Here is a 23,094-nt window from a genome sequence, read left to right as displayed (position 1 = left end):
CAAAACAATTTTGTTCTGTATGGGTTAATTAGAGACGAACTGAAACTATATAATTGTTTTTTGTCTCTTTAAAAGCGTTGTACGAGATGTTTACAGTGTTCTCTCGCTGCGCTTGGAGTATCAAAGAGGCAGTAATCTTTATTTAAATAGAAAATATGGGCCGCGATATTGGAAACCTGTGCTGAAATATTGAAGCGTGTAGTTTATTTGACTTCTGAGTAATTACCAAATGCTCATTTGCTCTATATTTTTCTCCGTTCCACAATCTTCAAAAGGCAATGGCAAGCAACCGAGGCTGTCAATGTTGATGATGGACCGTTACTAATGTTACTAACCAGAGATTTGGCGAACAGAAAAAAAAACGCTGGTAAGGTTGATGCGATAATTACGCACCGGAGAAAGCCTACGAACGTTCATCTGCAAAAATTGAGTCCCCGAAAAAAAGGGAAAGGAACTTTTTACTGGACATAAAGACCGAAAAAGTACACCCGATTCCGTGAGACAGCCCCCCTTCCCCCACAAGAAAGAAGTAAAAATGAAAATACGTGTACGCAAGAAACACAGAATTTTCAGATAGAAAGTAAAAACAATGAGCAAAAGCTATTCTATAAAAGGGGACGTTTACTTTACGTACCTTGCTGCGAGTAGAAGCTCGTGTCGTCTCCTGAAATGAACAGCGAGCGTTGTCCACACATGTTTTCGAGAAATTTCTTTTTTGGTTCGGCTCGAATTACTTAACTATGCCATAAAGTGATATGCGGACAATCACAAAACGTAGTGGGGCTCACGATAAATTATACATAGTATTTTTTCGATCAATCGAAAAGAAAAAAGAGTATATGCTCCATGCATGCGCCTTTAAACTGTGGAATGCAATTCAAAAGTTGCATAGACTGTGTTCTCGAAAACAAGTTCGTAAAACTAGTAAATTAACAACAGGAATGTAAAAACTGCTAATCTTTGTAATCATTTCCATTCCAAAATATATACATGTAGTTTAACTATACACAAAACTATATAATCGAAAGGATGCCCTTTCAGAACAGCGTACCAGACCTAAAATGGCTGTATTATGTATAACTTACGGGGACGAATTTTCGGTGGTCCCTTAGAGACAGGCAGTTAGTGCAAGACATTTTAGGGATGGTCTCTTTTAGACAACTTAAGAACAAGTCGTTCGCGTCTACGTGTTGCATCTATAGTAAAACGACGGCGTCTTCGTTTTATGTCTATCTAGACCGTGCGAGAAATGTAAACGCGTTTACCCATCGTTCCGCTGCTCACTCAGCTCGTTCCTGGGACGGCAGGCGCATAGAGGTAGCCGGTGTACTTTCCCTCCAAAGGCGTGGACGGTAGCCTCCAAAGTTAGCACACGCTGGCACCTGGAAAAACCCTATGCGGAATGTTCCATCGTGGCGCGAATCGGTGTAGGCGGTTCCTGATGCTAAACCTCAGGCCGATACGCGCGAGAATGTTGGATAAAATTTTAATGTCGCGGTTCACCTCGGTGGATATTACGTCGAACATAGGTATCGTATCTCGCCCCGTTAGTAATATGTTACACAACGACACTAATCAGTTCGCTATGTTCTTAAATCCAGTACGTGCCTGTATTCTCTAATACGTGAGAAATACACTTGCTCTGCGGCAATGTAGCAGTACATATTTTGTCGCAGAAGAATTAATTTCGATCCCGTCTGTCCATTGGCCGACGTAATATCGCTTTGGCCGATGTGTAAAGGGATCTGCTTGTTTACATTGGTTGCTTTCTTAGGATTCTTGGAGCACAGATTGCTAGCTGCAACAGCCCCCAGGTATGGATTCGCACACGAAAGCGAAAATGGAGACCGCTGTTGCACATGGTTAGACGCATATCGAGCAAGTATGGCGGAGCGCGTGAAAAAGCGTGCCAAACGCTTGCGAAAGCGGTCGCGGTTGGAAGGGTTCTTTACGGGGCACCCTTGTACGAATTCTCTGAACGAGACCTCGGCGACATCGAAAAGTTACACAGGGCCGCCCTCCGTACGATCACTGGGTTTCCAAAGCACGCGAGGAACGAGGTCCTGCTCAAGCTCGTAGCGATTCCACCCATACGGGACATAATCAGTGAAGCACGAATTCGAATGCGATCCCGGTTGGAAAACACGACCCAAGGAAAACAGATCATGGCATGGGATAAACAAGTCCATGCGAAGCCAGAGCCCGCGGAAGCGACCATAACGCCACCATGGGAAGCACCACTAGGCCTACGGAGGCAACAACGCCCTATCGCCAGACGAAACGCGGAAGCTAGAAAAATATTTGAAAAGAGATTGGGATTAAGCACGCCGCAGCACACCACTGACATATACACGGACGCTGCAATCACAAACGACGTAGCAAGCATGGCCTGGGTTAGCACATCTGCACCCCAACACAATGGCTATCACACATGTCAGCTTCCTGGGGGTGCAACCTTGCACGCTGAGCTCTTGACTATATGGGGAGCGGTCAACACCATTCCCATTGACATGGGAGACATTGTAGAGCAGAGTGTGCGATATAATTATCGGATCCTTACTGATTCGTACGAAGCAGTGGCCGAATTAACGGGGCCTACGACAGATGATGCGGTGGCCAACGACACCAGAAAAAAGCTAAAGAGAATACAGGACAATGGGACAAATGTTGAAATCCTATGGACACCGTGGCACACCGGCACGGATGGGGGAAACGCAGCCGCTCACGCTGCTGCCGTGCAAGCGGGTGGGCTTGATTACACGTACAGCTCTCCACACTCCATTTCCTCGCCAAACCCCGCGGACCAAAACCCATACCTAAAGATATTGGCCGCAGGCTCTCCTAGCAGAGCACTGATGCATTACATTCGTACTAAAATAAAAGCAGACAGTAAACGGAGATTATTAGAAGCTACACCAATACATGTGTTTGACGACAAGGGCGGGCTTACCCGCACGGAAGAGGTTTTCTTGAATAAGGTTATGGCAAACGCTGCATACACACCACACATACTTGACAAATGGCACCAACCCAAACAAGCTACGATTGCGAAGACTTACACCCGATGTACACATTGCCAGGAGTCATGCAGAGCAGACTTGCAACACCTCATTTGGAGCTGTGCAGCTTTTTCACAAGGGAGATCCAACGTTCAGCATCTACTACACGGAGACATTAGAACATTAGGAATTGCAATACAAACTAACCCTGAAACACAGAAAGCCATTGCGACATATGGCAGACAAAGTGGCCTGTTTCGAGTACTGTAGAAGGGGTCGATCAGCCCATGCGAGAGCGGCGGAACTGAACATGCACCTGAGCCTGCATAAAGCGGAATAACCCAGACTGAGATGAAGAAGTGTTTCAGCCATCAGCCTGGGTACCCACATTCCTTTCTCTCCTAATCCCCATCAGCGGCCTCGAGCCGTCCCCTTCCTTAAAATAAAGGCTTTATTCATTCATTCATCCCGTCTGGAGCACCAAGCCGACGTCAATATTTTCTGATTCATTAGACCCTAAAGCTAATACTAAGTCTACGTGTACTGTGTAAATACCCCTCCAGAAACTTCGCAACGCTTCTTTCATGTCAAGACTCAGTTTACGTGAAAATGGGATCTGAAGAGTCCGAATACAATTGTCAATTTTTTTTTCATTTTATTGCTGGAGCGCTGATCTATCACTTTAGCTTGATTGAATACTTGCCTTTGGTGTCCCTTTAAAGCCGAGTGCGTGAAGGAAGTCCGTCTGATCGGGATGACGTAATCTTCAATGTCGGGGTGAGGACATTAAGCGTGCGAAGGATCAAAATCGTTTTCAGTGACTACACGTGGCAGCCTTGTTCACAATTAGCCATTGTGGATATTGTTAGCTCATTGTGAACCTGGGTTTCGTGTTTTTTCTTTGAACGGCCGGATTTTTGAGTCGCACCTTAATGAAAGTGCATCGACCGGATGCATGAAGTTGTGTGGACCACCGGGAACCCAAATTCCGAGGTAGGGGACCTCTTTTTCCGAATTTAGAGGACTTTTGTGTGCCGAGAGGAGCGTCTACCACTGGGCCTAACGTAGACTTCGGCCTTGGCCGGGGGAACGGTAGGCCCAGCCCGAGCCTCGGTGAAGCCGCCAGCGGAACATCGAACCATCGGTGAATACGCAAGTGAGCATTGACCTAAGATGATTACCGCTATGCGTGTAGAGGTGGACGGCATCGAAATTTCGCCGGACCAGTGCACAAGATCGCAAGGCTGGAAAACTGCCGGTGAGAGAGTCAGGCACAAAGGCATGGGCAAGATAGGCCTAAATCCCGTACTTCAGACGAGCCAAGATGGCGCCAAGGCCACGGCTAATGTCAACAACCTCGGTGGTGGTGCCACTGGCAGCGATACACGTCACTCAAGGGCGAAACACATAAACAAAGGCAAATTGTTGAAAGGCGCGCGCATGCCAAACTTGCCACGCGGCGACATAAAAATCGTGTTACGACCGCGAGGCGGGCTCCACGTGAGTGACGTGACTCGTGTTGAACTTAGTCGTGCAATTGCGGCGGCGGCACAGGTCCCCGCCAATGAAGCAAGTGAAGACGTCGTGTGCCCCAACTTACAGCAAAATATCGTAGTGGTGAGCACATCCAAGAGAGAGCACGCCGACCGATACGCTGCAGTAGGAAGAATCGACATACGCGGCACGGCGCAAGAAATAAGTACCTACGAAACGGCCCCCCACGGCACGGTGAAGGGCGTCATAAGGGGCATCCCACTCGAGGATACGGCCCAGGAGATTCAGGACAATGTTGTGCACAAGCATAACCCAACGGCCCTACAGGCAAACTGAATCGGTAAGACCCGATCAGTGGTCATTGCTTTCGACGGGCACAAATTACCCAATTGCGTGAGATACGGTAATCTTCTCACGGAGTGCACATTGCACAGAAAACAAATTGACGTATGCTATGCGTGCGGAAGAGTGGGCCACAGAATGGACGTGTGCCCGGATCCTTCGAACACGATCTGCCGAGGGTGCGGAATCTCCAACCCCACCGAAGACCACAGATGTGTCCCGAAGTGTGGCCTGTGCGGAGGCAAACACCTGACCGCGGACAAGGCCTGCAAAGCCCGCTTCAAGACGCCCTACGTGGTCCGCCGGCGACGCTGGGAACGGCGCCGAGCAGAGGAAGAAGACGCCGGGAGAAGAAACCGAGACAAGAGAGGTCCTGCAGGCGGACCCCGCCGTAGCGCCTCCAAACAACGGGGCCGGTCCCACACGCCAGACCGCAGCCGCAATAACAGTGGCGGCGGAAACGGCCGCCGGAGTCGCTCCCGCTCGAAGATACCATCCGGTGGCAGCAACGGTGGCGGCAACCGCCGCTCGCGCTCCCGGACCAGTTCGAGATCCAGGGCCAGGTCAAGGTCCCGGAGCGAGTCAACCGGACGCCGAGGGATCGCCGAGAAAAAGGTGGGCTGGACCAACAGGTCTCCCGTCGCTCGAACCAGCGACACCGAGTTCCCACCGTTCAGCCCCTCTCAACCCCTTAACTCGCAAGCGAATCTGCAAAAGGACAGTAACGAAGTTTTAGAACTTAAGAGGATCATAGAGCGCCAAAACGCTTAGATTCAGGAGCATACCGCCCAAATACGGGCGCTTATGAATAAGATCGAAGCGTTGGCGAATAACGGCAGTTCACCAAATGCTAGCCCCCAAAACAACATCACGGCGGCAAACAACGCCGCAGGCTTGCGCAGGTTGCCGCGGAGGGACCCCCCTTCACCCCGCCTAGGGCGGGTGGCGAGAGAGGCTGGGGTTACGCAACGTGCATCAAATAATCAAGAGGCGATGGACGCCGAAATTAGCCCCGCGAGCGGAGAGGAAGTGACGACCGCAGAGACCGCGACCACGGCAACGGCACAGATCTCGCGAGAAGGAGAGCTGACGGCCATTTTGGCCGCAATTTCCCAAATTAATGAAAGGCTAAGCAAAATGGACGCCCGAATCGAAGCTGTCGAGAGTCAGCCTCAGATGCGATCGGTGAAGCACAAGCGCCTAGCGCCAAAAGTAGCCTCAACAGCGGTGAGGAACCGCTTCGCGTCCCTGAAAAAGGAGCGGTCTGAAAAAATCAAAGGCGCGATCGCGAAAAGGCGCAATCGACTCGAGACGTCCGGAAAGGATGATGCAGAAGCCAAGTAGGAAGCACAAGAAGAAAACCTGGGGGGATACCACCGTAATTTACCAATGGAACTGCCGCGGGATTCGCAACAAAGAAGCGGAACTATTATTACACATTGACGGGCAAGAAAACAAGCCCGATGTAATTGCTTTACAAGAAACAAACGGGAAACCAAAACTCCCGGGGTACGTAGCTTACACGGACCCCACGGAGAGAGGAACGGCGGTGCTCGTCCGCAGCAACGTGGCGCCAACTCAACATGTCATGGCGCAGGGTGGGTGCGAGCACACGCTGGTCGAAATTCATGCGAGAGAAATTGGCAGCTTCGGCAATTTATTTGTAATGAGCGCGTACTGCCGGCCGTCACAATGGCAGTACGAATTTGACCGCATCGTGAGCCAGGCGAAAGGGTTGGCGGGGACCAGACCGCTTCTGATACTCGGCGACTTTAACGCCCCTCACACAACGTGGGGCTATAAGTTTCAGTCCAAGAGAGGAAAAGCATTGGCCAAAGCAATGGAGGATCACGAGATGGCCCTCCTGAACGAGCCGGACGTAACCACCAGAAGAGGCAACAGTGCCGCGAGGGACACCACGCCAGACCTGTCGTGGTTATCAGGCACGCTAGACGTCTCCTGGAGAAGCGAAGAAGTGGACCTGGGGTCTGACCACAGCGTGATCGGCATCACGATCCGAGGCTCCCGATATCGGGCTATGCTGGGGACGGCGCGGATCACGGATTGGGACAAGATGAGAAAGTTTACCCAAAAACAAGAGGAGGTGTCCGAGGAAGAATCGGGACAAGCTGAAACACAAAGGACCTACACCAAATGGGCGAGGGAACAGAAGAAGGCCCTCGATAAATTTACCAAAGAAATCGCAACGACGTCGCAGACACCGTACGTGGACGCCAGACTGACCCACATGTGGGCGGCCCGACACTCGTTAACGCGGCGCTGGAAACGTCAGAGACACAACAGAAAGCTGGCCAAGCGCATAGCGTTCTTGAACAAACAGATCGCCGAGCACGCGGCCAAACTATGTAAGGAAAATTGGCTGAAGACCTGCGACGGCCTGCAGGGCCAGCTCTCGACGTGGAAGACGTGGTGTCTCTTGAGGCATCTGATTGACCCGCTGAGTAGCAAAACTGCGACCAATCGCAACCTCACCACAGTATTCAACACGTACAAGGGAGATGGCCGCAGGCTCCTGGAAGACCTGAAGGCCAAGTACTTAAAGACAGAGAAGGGCCAGTACCCGGTGCCCGAGAGGTACGAAGGACCCAACAACGAAGAACTGGACCGGCCGTTTACCATGACGGAACTGTGGACAGCGATAGATGACAGTAACAAGAGAAGTGCACCCGGCAGGGACGCCATAACTTCCAAATTACTCGGTAACATGAGCGGTACAGCGGCCAGCAGCCTCCTAGAGCACATTAACGAAGCCTGGGAGAGCTCGCAGTTGCCGAAGGAATGGAAGGACGCCGAGGTCCGCTTCAGTCCAAAGCCCGGCAAGGCCCTCACGATAGACAACATGCGGCCCATCTCTCTCACATCCTGCGTAGGGAAGGTGATGGAGCGCATGGTCCTTCGCCGGCTGCAGAAGCACCTCGAAGAAACGGATCAGGTGCCAGAGACGATGTACGGCTTCAGGCAACATCTCAGCACCCAAGACGTGATGATCCAGCTCCACGAACTGGTCGTCAAGCCGGCAAAGAGGCACGCGCCGCGCGGGATACTCGCCCTCGACCTGAAGGGAGCGTTTGACAACGTGTCCCACGCGAGCGTGTTGCAGAATCTAAACAAAACCCGGTGTGGCCGAAAGGCATTTGGCTACATAAAATATTTTCTGTCAAACCGAACGGTGACCATCAGGATAGGGGAGGAGAAGTCGGGCCCTGTCGAACTCGGCGATAGGGGCACCCCTCAGGGATCAGTCTTGTCGCCCCTGCTCTTCAATCTGGCCCTGCTGCCCCTGCCCGATCTACTCAAGCAAATTGAAGGCGTGAAGCACGCGTTCTACGCCGACGATATTACGTTGTGGACGGCCCGAGCCGGATCCGATGCCTGGATGGAGGAAGTCTTGCAGCGGGCGGCAACGACCGTGCATGAGTACGCAAAGTCGTGCGGACTGAGCTGCGCTCCCCAGAAATCAGAGCTGCTCATGATCCAACCGGGAAAATCCAAGAAGGAGCTGCCGCCAAACGTGACTATCACCATCGCCGCAACTACCATCAAGCCAACACAGCAGATTAGGATTCTCGGCCTACTACTTCAGAGCGACGGGAAGGCACAGGCCGCCATCACAAAGATCAAGACTTCAACCGAACAGATACCTGGTATGATTCGTAGGGTATCTACTAGAAACCGAGGCCTTAAAGAGGACAATGCCATGCGCCTGGTACGCGCGTTCGTCGTGTCGCGGGTTACCTACGCCGCACCGTATCTCCAGCTGACGAAGGCGAATAGGGACACCCTAAACACGATGCTTCGTAAGGCAACGAAACAAGCACTGGGCATGCCTGTTTACTCGTCCACTCAAAAACTGCTAGACATGGGCGCCCACAACACGATGGAGGAGCTCATCGAAGCCCACCTCTCCAATCAGAGAATCCGGCTCAGTCACACGGAACACGGACGAGCCGTCCTAGGCAAAATAGGATGGCAGATCGAGCCAGTACCCATCAAGACGGCCCTTCCGGAAGACTGGAAAACGATCATTCAGACGAAACCCCTTCCTCGGAACATGACGCCGGGCAAGGACGACGAGAGGCGCACCGCGTGAGCTAAAGCACTAGCCCGGAAGCTGGAAGAGAACCCCAGGGTCCTCTACGCGGACGCCTCGCTCCGAAAACACAGTGACCGTGCAGCGGTGGTGGTTACATCAAAAGACAGGCTGATTGTCAGCGCGTCCCTGAAGACAACAGACCCCGCAGTAGCCGAAGAAGCGGCCGTGGCCCTCGCACTCGCACAGCCGAGCGTGAACACCGTAGTCACAGACTCAAAGACTGCCTACAGAAGCTTCCGCAGGGGGGTAATCTCCTCCGCGGCCCGAGCCATTCTAGCCAAGCACAAGCCTCCGGGAAGAGCCATAGAGCTCGTGTGGGTCCCGGCTCACTCGCAGGTAGCAGGCAACACCATCGCCGACTACCATGCCCGAGAAATGTCAATCCGGGCCGAGCACGAGCCGGAAGAGCTACCGCACCCGGTTACCAGCTTTCGGGACATTACCCGGATGTACCGAGAGGAAAGGTGCAGACTGCCAGAACCGCACCCCAAACTCACTAGGCAACAACAGACGATCCTGCGTCGAGCCCAGGCGGGATCGCTTGCGCATCCCGTACTGATGAACCGCATGTACCCTGCGGAATACGATATGTTCTGTCCTTTTTGCAGAAGAGAAAAGGGCACCCTGCCGCACGTCTTGGCAGAGTGCACAGAACTCAAGACCCCCCCTCCTCCCCTTCCCACCAACGCCCCCAGTCCCCAACCCCTTGAGCGATGGGAGACCTTGTTATCCAGCCCCGCCCTACCGATTCAGCTCGCACTGACGGACAGGGGCCAGGAGCTGCTGGAAACATATGGGTCCCGTAACTAGGGAACCACCCCGTCTGGTGCCTGCGTGCACCACCGATTTATTTCGGGCCCAGCAAATGTTGCTTCATCATCATCTGTGGGAGAGCCCAAACATTAAAGATGACTGATTCTATATTTACAGGTGATCAACGGCACAAAGCAGCACAGGAGTTAGCAAGGAAGCCGTACTGAAGCATTCAATAACAGATTAAACCACCTGGCGTGCTTACATGCGTGTCCGAAGCTGGATACCATTTATTTGTTGCGCTCAAATAAAATATCAGCATAGAAACTCAACCGGTGTTGTCTAAGTATGCGTAAGTAATGTGCAACTTGCGCAACTGTTAGTGTCAATGTTATCACACTGGATCCAACACTAAGCACTTATCAACCCTTATCGATTGTTATCAACTTAACGAAATAAATCCTGATATGACTCTGCTTTTGCGCATGACAAGAAAGAAACCTCCTATCCCCTTTAGTTACTCTGCTTACGGCACTACTATCTCGGAAGTCGAAAAATACAAATATTTAGGTGTTTTAATAAATTCCCAGCTTAACTGGAGCGACCATGTTGATTACATTTGTTCATCTGCATTAAAAAAACTTGAATTTTTGAAACACAAGCTCAAAGGAGCACCCAGTCACGTTAGGCTATTAGCCTATAACTCTCTTATTCGGCCCAAACTTGAGTATGCGGCTATAGTGTGGGACCCGTACACCAACAAAGATATAGCAAAAATAGAAAACGTGCAAAGACGGGCTGTGCGCTTCATTTACAATAAATTCAAGAGAACTGATTCCCCATCTGCCTTAATGGCCTCCAACGAAATTAAACCTCTTCATATAAGATGGCAAATTGCTCGATTAACGTTTCTTCATTCATTCATCCAGGGAAAGTTTGGAATTTCTTCTTAAAGTTATGTTACATCTTCCACTACATGAAAAAGCCGTCACCAACATACCCGTGCCCTAACACCATATTTTGCGAAAACAAACTTGTTTAAATACTCGTACTTTCCGCGCACAATAAATGATTCGAATGCACTGCCTGAACAGATTGTCTCAAGTGACAGTTTCGGAAAAATCTTAGAAATGAATTTTCATGCGCTGATTGATGTGCGATATATTTCCTTTGACTTGTTTCGCTCATTTGTATCATGTAACCAACCTTTTGTCTATGCAATAACTTCATGCCGTTTGTAAATATGGCTTGTTATCTGCCCTTCCTGCTTGGACCACATGAGGTCTGCAGTATTATGTAAATAAAAAAAAATCTCGCTCTTATCGGTGCTCAACAACCTTATCAGAATTTCTCAGACCCTTACAGGCTCTTATCGCTCTTTAGCACCTTGTCAATCCGCGTCGAGCCATTCTCAGCTGTCATGCGACTCATATAACCGCTCATCACTCCTTACTAAGTGATTGACGGCTTACTTAATTGCGCGACTTCTGTGATAGGTGGCATTTCGGTAGGTGAAGGACCGCCCCAACGGAAGGTGAATCCAGCGACCACCGAAATGCATCGGGGATGTGGCGTGTTTGGCAAGAAATTTTTGCAAAATCAGAATTTTCCTAATGTCTACAATGCTCCAGGTCGGCTCCTGATGGCTTTTATTCCACCATTACTAAATCTTTCATCTAAGCCTTCATGCACACTCTCCTCCTTTGACATTTGTTCTGTACTGCCCGTACAATACATTCTTATGGTTCAGGTATGCTCACCTGCTGTAAGCGTGGTGTTTAGCACAGTAGGTAAGAGACTCGGCTTCTGAGTTTGGACTGGTAGGTTGAAAACTCACCCCTGCCAATGTTTTTTTTTTGTTACGAATTCTTCGTTTTGCATATTAATTTCCTGATAGCGATTCGCCTTACGTGACGGACAGCTTTCCTGGGTGGGTAGGTATATCAATACTTACGCAGAGAAAGATGCGTGATGGCTGCAGTCAGTAATGTAACTGATAGAGTTTGATACAATAATTAGTAGATGGAACTCTCTCATTACTGTTTAGCGGAACAGAAAACCGGCCGGCTCAGCCATTATAGGAATTATGGGAAGTCACAGATTAGCCTAAACTTCGTCGTCTTGTCTTCAATCGGCTTCGTGACTTTGTAAACTCAGAACTTCAACAAAGTATTGGCTAATAGATTACAAAGGGAAAATCATTAAAAGTTGCCCGATGGCAGGACTCGAACGCAGAACCACCAGAACTAAAGCCTGATATTGAAACCGTTACGCCACGAACGCATGCACGGACAAGGCAATGAACGTCCTCGTGAAACAATCGCGGTCAAGTCAGCGCGGTCCGATTGGCGAGTTCCGATTGGGACACGCCTCGACAGGCAGTACTGCTGCAATTATTAGTAAATGTGCGTATCTGCACTCAAATAAAAGGACTTTTTTTTACCTACACTTGCTACACAAATGTAGCTAGTGTAGGAAGTCACCATTTTTTTTCTACTTCGCGTAGCAAAGTGTACCTCCACTTCCCTACGCCAAGCGATTATTTGGAGCTGTAGTACGTGTAGCATGAAAACTACACTTTGTACACGGCGGTTTTGATGAGTGTAGGCAGCAGACGACAAACAAGCAGGCTGGCGTTGCAAACGCCCTGTGCCATTTTGTCTGTGACTGCGCTAGTACTGTGACCATAGTGAATATTTGCTAGAAGGACGGTAATGAAGTGCTGGTGTCACCATGTGTCACGCAGCAAGGTGAAGTAATCTTTCCAGAAAATGAAATTATATTACTCGCGCATGGTGCTGGCTCTTTCAGACTCCGCGCTGTATTATACGCACTGGCAGGTTGTCTTCGTAAACCGCGTATTCGCGACGTATTTCGGTGTAGTATGCCTCAATTTGTTGATGAAAAGAAGCTCCTACATTGGCGTTTAACTTGAGGCAAGGGCATATACGCAGCCAGTAAGTGCGAAGTCAGGCGAATTGCAGAGTCAGGCGCTTTTCGCATAGAGAATGGCTTTCGTCTGCTGATACAGAAGACGACGCGCAGTCTGTTGTGATTGGCTACAGACCAGCGAGCCATGCGCCGCACACGAAGTCATAGCCTTTGCCAGCACTACACTCGTTTACACGAGCCTTCATGAAGTGTAGGGGGAATATAGCCTTAGTATTGATTGCTCTGAAATTTAGGACAATGAACACAGGCAAAGGGTAATAAACGAAGTCGCAAGTACGTTTAAAGCCAGAAGCACAAATATCAGACAAATCCATGTACTTCCCATCACTCACATGGAGGCTCAACGATAGTAGCGCCAGAGTTTCCTCCAGTAATCCTTGTAGGAAACTGTGACGTAAGCCAGGACCTTGTTTTTCACAGCAGAGTGCCAATCACGCAACCATTGCGGTGGAATCTGCATTTCTTAAACATAAATTTACCCATCCGCCTCCACCCCGTTCTTCTCCCGCTTGTCAATCGCGCTGTCAGAGTAATCCTACGTATTCTTTATTTTTTTTATCAAAGGTGATGTAGCATAAAGCGGAGGATATAATACGAGCCTTTGTTGATGATTCTGAGACGTCAGACTTAACTATACTATTTCAGTGGCACTTAAATGGAAGTGGACGCACATGGCAGCTTCGTTTCGCTCTGCAATGCAGCCGTGACAGCGATAAGCCTTGCACATCTGGCATGAGCGTTGTACGCACACATAAACCATTATATGCATATAGCACGGTGTACACACTGGTCTGTGCGAAACAGAGAGGGAATGACACTTCCATCGGTCCGTTGGTCTCCGCTCGTGCACTAGCGAGGTGTGACACCTCCAAATCCACTGGCGGCGTTCCTCTTTGCGCCAGTCTTGTGACTCGCTTGGCAGCTGCCAGAGCATCGTTTCTGCGGCGCAGCAGCAATTCTCCGCGTGATGCGTAGCACCAACATGTCGTTTCCGCGTTGGTTTGAAACGTCGTCCTAGGAGCTCAAGCCCAGCAGTAAACTTTCGTGTAGCCCTCAGTGCTTCGCTTCCAGGTGAAGCTGCCAGTTACTGCAGAATTTTTGTCAGCCGGCTTATGAGCCCAACAGTTTCGTGCTAAGGACACGGAGACGCACGCGAAGGAGGTAGGAGGATTGGGCGATGTAATCAGAAGGGAAATTCGCACGTGTACAATTGTGCACGTGCAAACTGTACACGTGCAACAGTGCACGTGTACAGCTGAGAGAGGACGGTGTAATTAGCCACAGCTAAAACAGTCCTTGGTTTTATACAGGTCGCCGAAGCGTTCTCTCGACTCATGCAATTCAATACATCGAGGCATTCGGACTACGATATACAAGATCTTTCACGCAACTTGAACTAAGGACTGCAGCTGATTGAAACGAACGACATATTGTTTGCAGTATTGTGGTGCTCCATAGAGTATTTTTTTATATTCTGCTTACGTAGTAAGTACGTAAGATCAACTATACATTATCGTTAATGTTCACTTTAGGGCCAACTGCGTTTGGTTAAGTTGTGCAGGGGATTCAGAAGCGACAAATTCAATTACTTAGTGGCAACGTACATGCGGCGTCGTTATTTTTTTCTTTTCTTGAGGCTTTTAAATAAAGCCCGCTTAATAAGAAATAAAATGCTCATGCGGTATCGTATTGCAGAGCTCTCAACCGCGCTCAACAAATATGTATATTTAACTGTAAGATTTTACTGAACGCATTTCCCGCCAGCGCTTTAGTGACCTACGCCATGAATGCAGCAGGTTCGCCATGCGGTATAATGAACCGCTCGCCATCTTGGGTCACACATCAGCAATAATGGAAGTTCGGGGCGCGCGCAGTGAACAACGGCCTGATGTGTAGAAGGGAAGCCCCAGCCCAGAATGATGTCATGTGAGCATGCTGAAAAGGTAAAGTCAACGACATACAAAACATCCTGAATAACAAGCCAAGCCGTGCACGACACAGAATGCTGGGCGTGGTGCGCTGTTGCGTTACGCACATAGACGGAACAAAGCGGTGTCCTAATGTTAATTAACTGTTGGCCTAGGTGAACATTCAGCACAGAAACAACAGCACCGGCATCAACAAGCGCTAGTGCAGTGACACCGTCAACATACATGTTGGTTTCGCTAGGTCTTGAAATTTTCGACACGAGTGCAGTTCTTGCCTAGAGAACTACGACACCCAGCTTTCTTGTTGGAGGGCCTGGGGTCGACGGAACATAGGGTAAACGGAACGGCGACGTGGGGATGGCGACCTGCGTGTGCCAAAGGCGCGTTGACTCGAGGAGATGAACTAAGGCGCTAGAATAGAAAAAACCAGGTGTGGGGGGGTTCACGATGAGCGCAGCCTTGAATTCGGGCGCCATTACGGATGCGGAAGTCATGGTGATGTGAAAAGCATGCTGCGTGCCAGGAAGATGACAGAAAAAAAAAAAACATATTGGCCTGTTTGCAGTGCGCTAAGGGTTGGCAGGCATTGGGGTGGGACGTAGAAAAGGTAACGGAGCCAGATATGGGGGTCTCGATTCCGCGTAAGAGGAGCTTGGGGGTTGGCCGGGATCCGAGGCGAATGAACCCAAGGTCTGGCAGCAATTTCAGCGCACGTCCGAAGTGCGGAGACAGTCCGATGCTGTTGAGTATTAGGCATTAGGCCTTGCGGATTGGGCAGCGGCTCGGAAAGTTGCTGTTGGATTACTTGTCGAAGCACTGGGTCGAGCGACTGCGTAGGGTCCGGGAAGACGGGTACCAGGGATAAGTGTTGTGCCACTTCCTCGCAGACAAGCTGCTGTATTTGCTGCACTAAGGAAGTGTGGCTATCAGAAGCATCACCAATTGCGAGAACGGAAATGCTTGTCGTGACCAAGATGGAGCGCCACGTGGAAATGTGCTGTTTCTGCAGCCCGTCGTAACGTTGGCAGAGCTGAATGACGTTGGCGACCGTTCGGTGGTTTTTGGAAACGGGCATGTGGGAGACGTCATGCCCAATCCCCTTCATTATATGCCTGTTTTTCTCGGCTTCCGACATAGTGGACTTGATGCGGCGGCAGGAATCAATGACATCTTCTATGTAAGCGGTGAAGTTTTCGCCTGTTTGCTGAGCGCGACCACGCAAGCGCTGTTCTGAGCCGACCTCGCGCTCAACGAGTTTGCCGAGCACTTCTTCGAAGCTCCTTTTAAATGACGACGAGCGGTATAGTGGCGCCACAGATATATATATATATATATATATATATATATATATATATATATATATATATATATATATACATATATATATATATATGCGTGCGTGTATGTGTGTGTGTGTGTGTGTGTGTGTGTGTCTGTGAAGAAATGATGGCACCGCCAAGGCGTTATTGCAAATATTTCAAATTTCCGGGGCAGTTTCGACGTTTCTGTGAAGCTTCGAACTCTCATGATCAAGTAATTCCACTGTAGAAACTGTTGGTATAATAAAGTATTCTTTTAACATTAACGCCTTTATTGTGCCATCGTTTGTTCATATATGTGTTCTGAGCCCGATTTAACGTAATCAAGTAATAGATGTTGTGACAGGTTAAAAACGGAGAGTCTACTGGCTTTATTCCAAAGTGAAAGCAGGTTTGCTGAATGGCTTCGGTGTCGGCCCTGTCGGGCAGCCACCTTACTGGCATGAAATTGTGGCGCACGTAAATTTTAAAGGTTTTCTCAGAACGCAAAACCACACAAAGGGAGCCTTCACAGGAACGAGTCAATTGTGGCTTGATAGAGTGGCGCCACAGATAAACGTACGTGCTTGTGTCTATTGACGCAAAAATAAACACAAGCTGGCGACGGGCCATACGTGGGTGTGTACGTCGAAGCTAGTCGAGGCAAGAATGTATCCTAAGCGCTGGGCGGCCGCCGCTGGCGGGCCTTGTTGGGTGCCGAAAAACTGGCCTGGAACGCGGATAGCTGATCCACATAGCATCTCGGCTGCTCTTACTCCGAAGTCATCTCTGATTCTTGTTCGAAGACCCAGTCGTACTAGCGGTAGCCTTTCCATCCAGTGCTGCCTGCCGAGCGTGGCGGTCAACGATGCCTTCAGTTGCCGGTGCAGAAGCTGGACCATGCCGTTGGTCTTTGGATGGTAATGCGAGGTGTTATGAAGGCGCGTGCCCAGCTGTCTTGCCAGGGCAGAAAAAAAAAGAACTTTAGTATTGTCGGCCTCGGTCAGTAGTTATTCCAAAAGGACAGCCGTACCACGACATCCAGGTAGCAACAAATGCTTCCGCCACTGTGTCGGCCGTGATGTCTTGGAGAGTTGTCTACACATGCCACCTCGAGTACCGGTCAATACACGCGAGGACGTACCTGAAACCTTGGGAGGGCGTGAGAGGCCCCACCAAGTCTAAATGCACGTGATCGAAACGGCTCTCTGGTGGTCGAAGCGGCTGCACCGCTAAACCCGTGTGCCGGATCATTTTCACTGCTTGACACCCTGGCCAGATGAAGCGGCCTCTTATAAGCCCTGGTGTTTCTCTGATGCTGCATCGTTTAGCGCGTGCAGGGAATCGCATATTGGCCGCGAAACTGATGAGGCACGAACGGTCGCGGAGCCGCCTGCGATGTCTTACACGTGACCAATGTTGTGTCGGGAAGCGTCCCCTGCGCAAGCTGTAGTGACGAGCCTTTTTCCCGCAATTGGTGCAGCTCGGGGTCACTTTGCTAGGCGGAGGCTAGCGCATGGAAATGGACGGAGCAAAGCAGGCACAGCGCTTAACCGCGACAGTGCGTCAGCTGCCTTATTTTCGCTCCAGGCGATATCGCGGATCTGCATAGAAAATTCGGAGGTAAAGGAAAGTTGCCGGAGCTGACGTCGTGAGTACGAGGAACTGTAGTTTTAGAAGATGAAGGTTAACGGCTTTGGTCAGCCAGAATGTAAAAAGTTATAGCTTTCAAGAAAAAAAAACAGCATTGCTTATAAGCACAATAGATGACCAACGCCTGCCTTCCGAAGGTGCTGTAGTGAGCTTCTGTGGGTTTGAAGCGCTTTGAGAAGAGACCCATTGGCCTCCAGTCTGTGCCATATTGCCGATGTAGTACTGCACCCAATACCGTATTCCATGCGTCTGCCACAAGGCGAGTTGGGGCGTCGCGGAACGGATGAATCAACAACACATAGGTCGGCAACCACGTTTTCGCTTCTTGGCAGGAGGGTTGGTACTCCGAGGTCCAATGGGAAGGTTGGGGATTTTTTGGAGTCGCGACGCAGCAGGTCGGTAAGCGGTTGAACAATTTGCGCACAGGATGGTATGAAGTGCCTATGGCACCAGAAACGTACGCAATTTTCGGAAGGAGGTTGACTACCCGCACCCATGATCCCAGTGGCTGGATACCTTAGGGTGCAATGCGATGGCCAATAAAATGCAGGGGCTTCAGTTCCAAAAATCCATTTCTGGGGCTTTAGGACCAAGCTGTGTTCGTCGAGTCACTCAACTAGCAGAAAAAAGTGCTCTTTGCGCTGTGTAACTTGCAACGAGAATGTCATCAATGATAACGAAAATGAACGGGAGTGCACGCGTGACCTCGTCCATGAACCTTTGAAAAGTTTGCCCCAAATTCTTCAATCTGTAAGGCGCACGGACAAACTGAAATAGGCCAAAGAGAGTAGTGATTGCTGTCTTTGGAATATCGCTGGCTTCGACAGGAATTCGGTGGTACGCGCTCATCATCTTTGTGTATATTTTGGTTTCTGTGGGACGAGCGCCCAAGTCATGTATGTGCGGAAGGGGATATTGATCCGAAATATTGACAGCATTCAAAGCTCGGTAATCACCGCAAGAGCGCCAGTTACCACTGTCCTGCTCTGGAACTAGACCGAGCAGTGATGACCAATTGCCGGAGCAAGTACGATTGAGCTGAAGCACGTTGAGCTGAAGCGTCTGTTCAAACTCCCGTTGGACCACTTCCGACATCCGTCCAGTGAGCCTTTGTGGCCGCGCAGTGACATGTGGGCTGGTGGTGCAGACATAAGGCATCACCCTGTGTTTCAGGGGTTTTGTGAGTTGCGGGTACTCGCCAAGCATCATGTCATACGTTGACGCCGAGCGAAACGCACGGATACCATTTTGAGGTGAGGTTGGACTGCAGTACATGTACATCGAGGGATGTGACGTTAACATTTAGGCGCCGATTGCGAACACTTCCATCCGGGTTGAATAGGCTGGGGAAGTGCGCTTTCACTTTGTAAAGCTGGCATCGGTGACCACAAACAATCTTCTGTTCAACCGTCAGAATCCGATGTCTAGCGTTATTGACTAAAGCCCGTACGACGCTATGGCAGTGCTCTTGCCTGCGTGGAGCATCTGCGTCGTCTCTTACGGCCGCGTCGGCTATCTGCGGCCGTAACGGGATAAAGAGAAAACTTGACTCCTCTGTCGATGAGGAGGTGCGTGCCGGTGACGCGGTCGACTACGAAGAATAGGCGGCTTGCCCAAAGACAGATGTAGCATGTCGCCGTTAGTGATTTGACGGTGCGGGTCCCGTCCACAAACAGGGCTGTGCAGCGCAACTTGCTTGTCCGCGAAAGCGACGGTGACACCAGCACAACTGCCGCGGTGAGTCTCAAGGTACGCTGCGAGACTGTGAAGGCGACTGCTTGCGCCGAACTGGGTCACCGATGTTGCCACCCGTCGTCAGCTTCTCCAGTGCACTGGTAAGGAGGTCGACTGTTTCCTGCAGGCGCGACGGTCGGTCTCCTGGCTTTGAGACTCGCAGTGGTGATAGGGAGCTGTGACGCCGACGAGCAGTCACATATGGGGTCAGCGAGTGCTGCTAGCCGATCGAAACTCGCCTCGTCGGAACCCACCAGCACCATGCCTGCGGATTGCGGGAGGCGCCGCAAGATACCTTGCTGTCTGTTAAGTGATGCGCCGGAGTTGGAAACGGGCCTCTACTTGCATAAAACAAATTCGAGGATTCCTGTGCCAAAAGCTGGGAAGCGGAAGCTGTGTAGCGATGACAGGAGGCGTAATCTAAGCGTCGTCTCTGTCGGCAGGAGTAGGAGCAGCATCGTCCATGACTAGTGTTTGTAAAGACAACGTTAAGTTCCTGGGTCAACACTTGTTTGGAGCTTGGTTCAGTGGAGGCAAAGGAATGTGCGTTTTTCTGGTTCATAACGGAGAGTCGCCTGGCTTTATTCCACAGTAAAATCAGGTTTGCCGATTGAATGTGGCGGCGCCCCTGTCGGGCAGCCACCTCACTTCCAAGAAAGAGCAGGGGGCAATGTCCACCACGTGGAGGCCAGGTGCGGTGGCTGCATTTCCCAGAAGCAGGGACAACGTGTAATGATGGACGGTGGCTACATATGTATAGGAGTGGACAACTGTGACGGCCACCGCCTAATATCATGATGAATAACTTTGTTATTTGGGTGCCTCGCCAAATTTTGCTTTCCTTTGACTGGAGCCTAAATAGACATTCAGTAAATGCGTGTTTCATACATATAGGTGTAATATCTGCAGTACATACAGCGTTTGCACTTTACGTTACCGTGTGGATGTAAATCCCCATCCACGGTCAGGCTAAATTTGTTTGAACTGATAGTTAAATTTTTCAAAACTCATTGTTCACTCACTTGGTGGTAAAGCGGTTATTACTGGAGGAAATTGTGGCATAACTTGCCTTCTAATTTCGAAATCAGCTTCAGCGTCGGTGCGTTATAGGGACGTCATAGATTGCAGTGTACGTAACTATATGTGAGCCGCTTTGGTGCTGGAAAAGTCTTCAAGATATAAGATAGGTTTTAGGTTTTGTTCCATTAAGAACACAACTGAGTGCTTCATTCTGAATGAGAATTGTGTTAGTTGCTCCCGACACGTGAGGCACCCAATGGGATAGCAATTAGACAGCAATACGAAATAAAGATAATAGCTTTATTGGGCGTATAAACTTGCGAACAATCGCCTATTACCTAAATTAACTTTTATTGCGTATTCACACGCACAGGGAAACATAAACACATGTCGCCCGATGACCCCTGACACTCGCTGTCACAACTCTGGCTTGAGCGCGATGTTAAACGGCGTTTTTTTTCGTCTCATTTGTTCCTACTTGATTCACCTGTTTTCACTACATGTTTTTCCGTCCGCCTTCACGCAATGCTCTAGTCAGAACATATGTGGTATGTGCATAAATGCGTTATAATAAGAGAGCGGCAGCAGCAGTGAGCAAATTGTCCTTCGTGCAGCCTATCGCTTCAAACACGAACCAGGCGTCGAGAACTCAGTGCATGCGAAGCCATCGGCCCTCGGCCCACGTAGACTGTGTACCGACGGCAGATCACTTTCAAGATAGGACCCGCGCGGATGCGCTCGGCCGCATAGCACATAGCTGCCGCAGGTGCAAAACCCTTAACACCCCTACCCCCTCCTCCTGCCTTGCAAGGGATGCAAGAGGGTGCGCTTCATTCCCTCATTCCTTTGATGCAGGCGCGAGTTCATGCCACCACTCCTCTCGGCTCACTTATGGATGCATTCGCTCGCATCCACAACATACGGGGCGCAGCCGGTATGCTATCGCACTTGGAATTTACACTGAACATCATTGCGATGCCGACGACGGCGCTAACGAGCTTAGACTATCCATATAATTGTTATCGCAAAACACCTAATATGGATGTGCACACGCTGCCAAAATTCGCGGTGACAACGCCAGCTAGAGCCAGCAATTCATGACGTCAGCAGTGAGACGCGTGAATTCGCTCGTATTGTTCTTGCAGCAGTTTTTCACTCTCTCCCCCTCCCATAAACACACATATTTTAGTCTTGAGTTAAAAGAATGAACTAAAATTCATTGCTTCTTCGGATGAAAATGAAACAAATAATGTTGATTGTGACAGAATTAAGCATGCTCTTTGCGATTTATGTAGGAATTGTAAGTTTAAGTTGGCACAGAGAGCGCCGAAAGACGATATGTCGTGTCATTTTGCGACGAAGCCTTGACACTAGCACTGTTTGCTCACCACAACACAGCGAATCATCGTATCCAAGTCTGCTGTTATAAAGGGAACCAGATGTATTGTCTAAGACTGTACTGTTTGTATTATATAAGCGTTTGCGCTGTATTTTATGCGTATTGTGAGCTAAAGGACGGTAACGCTGACAAGCGGGACTGCATTTGCTGCAGGGACTAGAACGAAAGGACCTTGAGGATTCTGAACTAAACCTAACTGCGAAAACACCTAAGACGATCCAGAAAAAGGAAAGACACGACACACACTGGCGCTGTGTGGGTTGTGTCTTTCCTTTTTGTGGCTCGTCTTAGGTGTTTGCGCTGTTACGTTTAGTTCAGAATTATGTACCAACTAGGCCCAAATGAAGTGTTACTGAAGGACCTTGAGGAGCCATGGCGTCCCGTATTGCATTCTGGTGGATCCGCGCGATTTTGCGAGTGAGTACCTGGAATACTGCGGTTCTTCTGCGAGATAGAAAAAGCATTGAACTGCAAAGTAAAAGGGTGCCAGCACTAGGTAAATAGCACTGCTGGCATTTCCTACTACTACTTCCCACTAATGCAGGCGTAGAATTGCAGTGGCACTCATCAATGTGTCCAGCATGCTTCTGGCGTACGACTTCCTGGGCATGATTGCAACTGCAGATTGAAAAATTTTGATAAAGAATGTTCACCACAATTTGCGGGTTAACAGAAGGGGATTGTGCACTAATCGCTAAACTTAACATGCAGTAAAAGAAAGCCGACGCCGTAAAAATTGGTCGTCGGCCCCTACTGGTTTGGCGCTTCACAAGTTCAGGAGCATAACTTACTCATACCAATTTATTTCTGTCGTGCCCGTTTAGGAATAGTGCCGAGCACCAGCTATGTTATAAAGAGCGTTTTTCGCAGCTTTAAGGGTCGGCAAGGGAAGGGTTAGCGTTGAGATGCAGTGGGACTGCACGGTAGGGAAATGAGATGACCCCAGCACGAATTTTGCCAGCAGCGGTTGAAAATGTACCTGACGCGTTGAAGATATCCACACCGAAGGGGCCCGAGGGGTTCTTTCGGAATTCCAAAAAGCAGTGCCGGTGAGGACCCCGCGAACCGGAAGAAAAGCTGGCTGAGCCTTGCAGGAGCACCTCGCCCGCCGATTTGCTTATTCATTCACTTGTGCCGCTTACCCACTACGCGGGATTCGCCAAGGAACCGGCGGTTAAAAGCTAGAGGGAAAGGGGAGAAAAACTGAAATGAAAAACTGATTCAGGGTGTGGTAGAAGTGTTATCCGAATTAGCGAACAGATTTACTTGGCAGACAGATAAATAAACTAAACAGCAGTAATTATGTGGTAACGCAACTTTTTATGGTATTTTGGGGGTATTGGAATGATTTTGAACAGACGATCAGCGATGTAATAAGCCATCCCACTATTTAATTCGTGAATTATTA

The 23,094-nt window shown here is 49.7% G+C and overlaps 1 protein-coding gene across 1 annotated transcript in view; it reads right to left on the bottom strand.

Moving 5' to 3' along the window:
• LOC135918258 (uncharacterized) overlaps window positions 1–22,805 on the bottom strand; it is a 260,320-nt gene extending 237,515 nt beyond the window's left edge. The window contains exons 1-3 of the mRNA XM_070533556.1: window positions 22,666–22,805; window positions 1,266–1,382; window positions 635–664 (exon numbers count right to left, since the gene is read on the bottom strand). The gene's annotated coding sequence lies outside the window, so the exon portion shown is untranslated. The remainder of the gene's footprint in view (window positions 1–634; window positions 665–1,265; window positions 1,383–22,665) is intronic.
• Between the last annotated feature and the right edge of the window lie 289 nt (window positions 22,806–23,094).

The sequence above is a fragment of the Dermacentor albipictus genome, chromosome 2 (assembly GCF_038994185.2).
Source record: "Dermacentor albipictus isolate Rhodes 1998 colony chromosome 2, USDA_Dalb.pri_finalv2, whole genome shotgun sequence".
Lineage (NCBI taxonomy): Eukaryota > Metazoa > Arthropoda > Arachnida > Ixodida > Ixodidae > Dermacentor > Dermacentor albipictus.
Note: the sequence above shows the minus strand (reverse complement) of the source record. Positions and strands in the feature narration are given on the sequence as shown.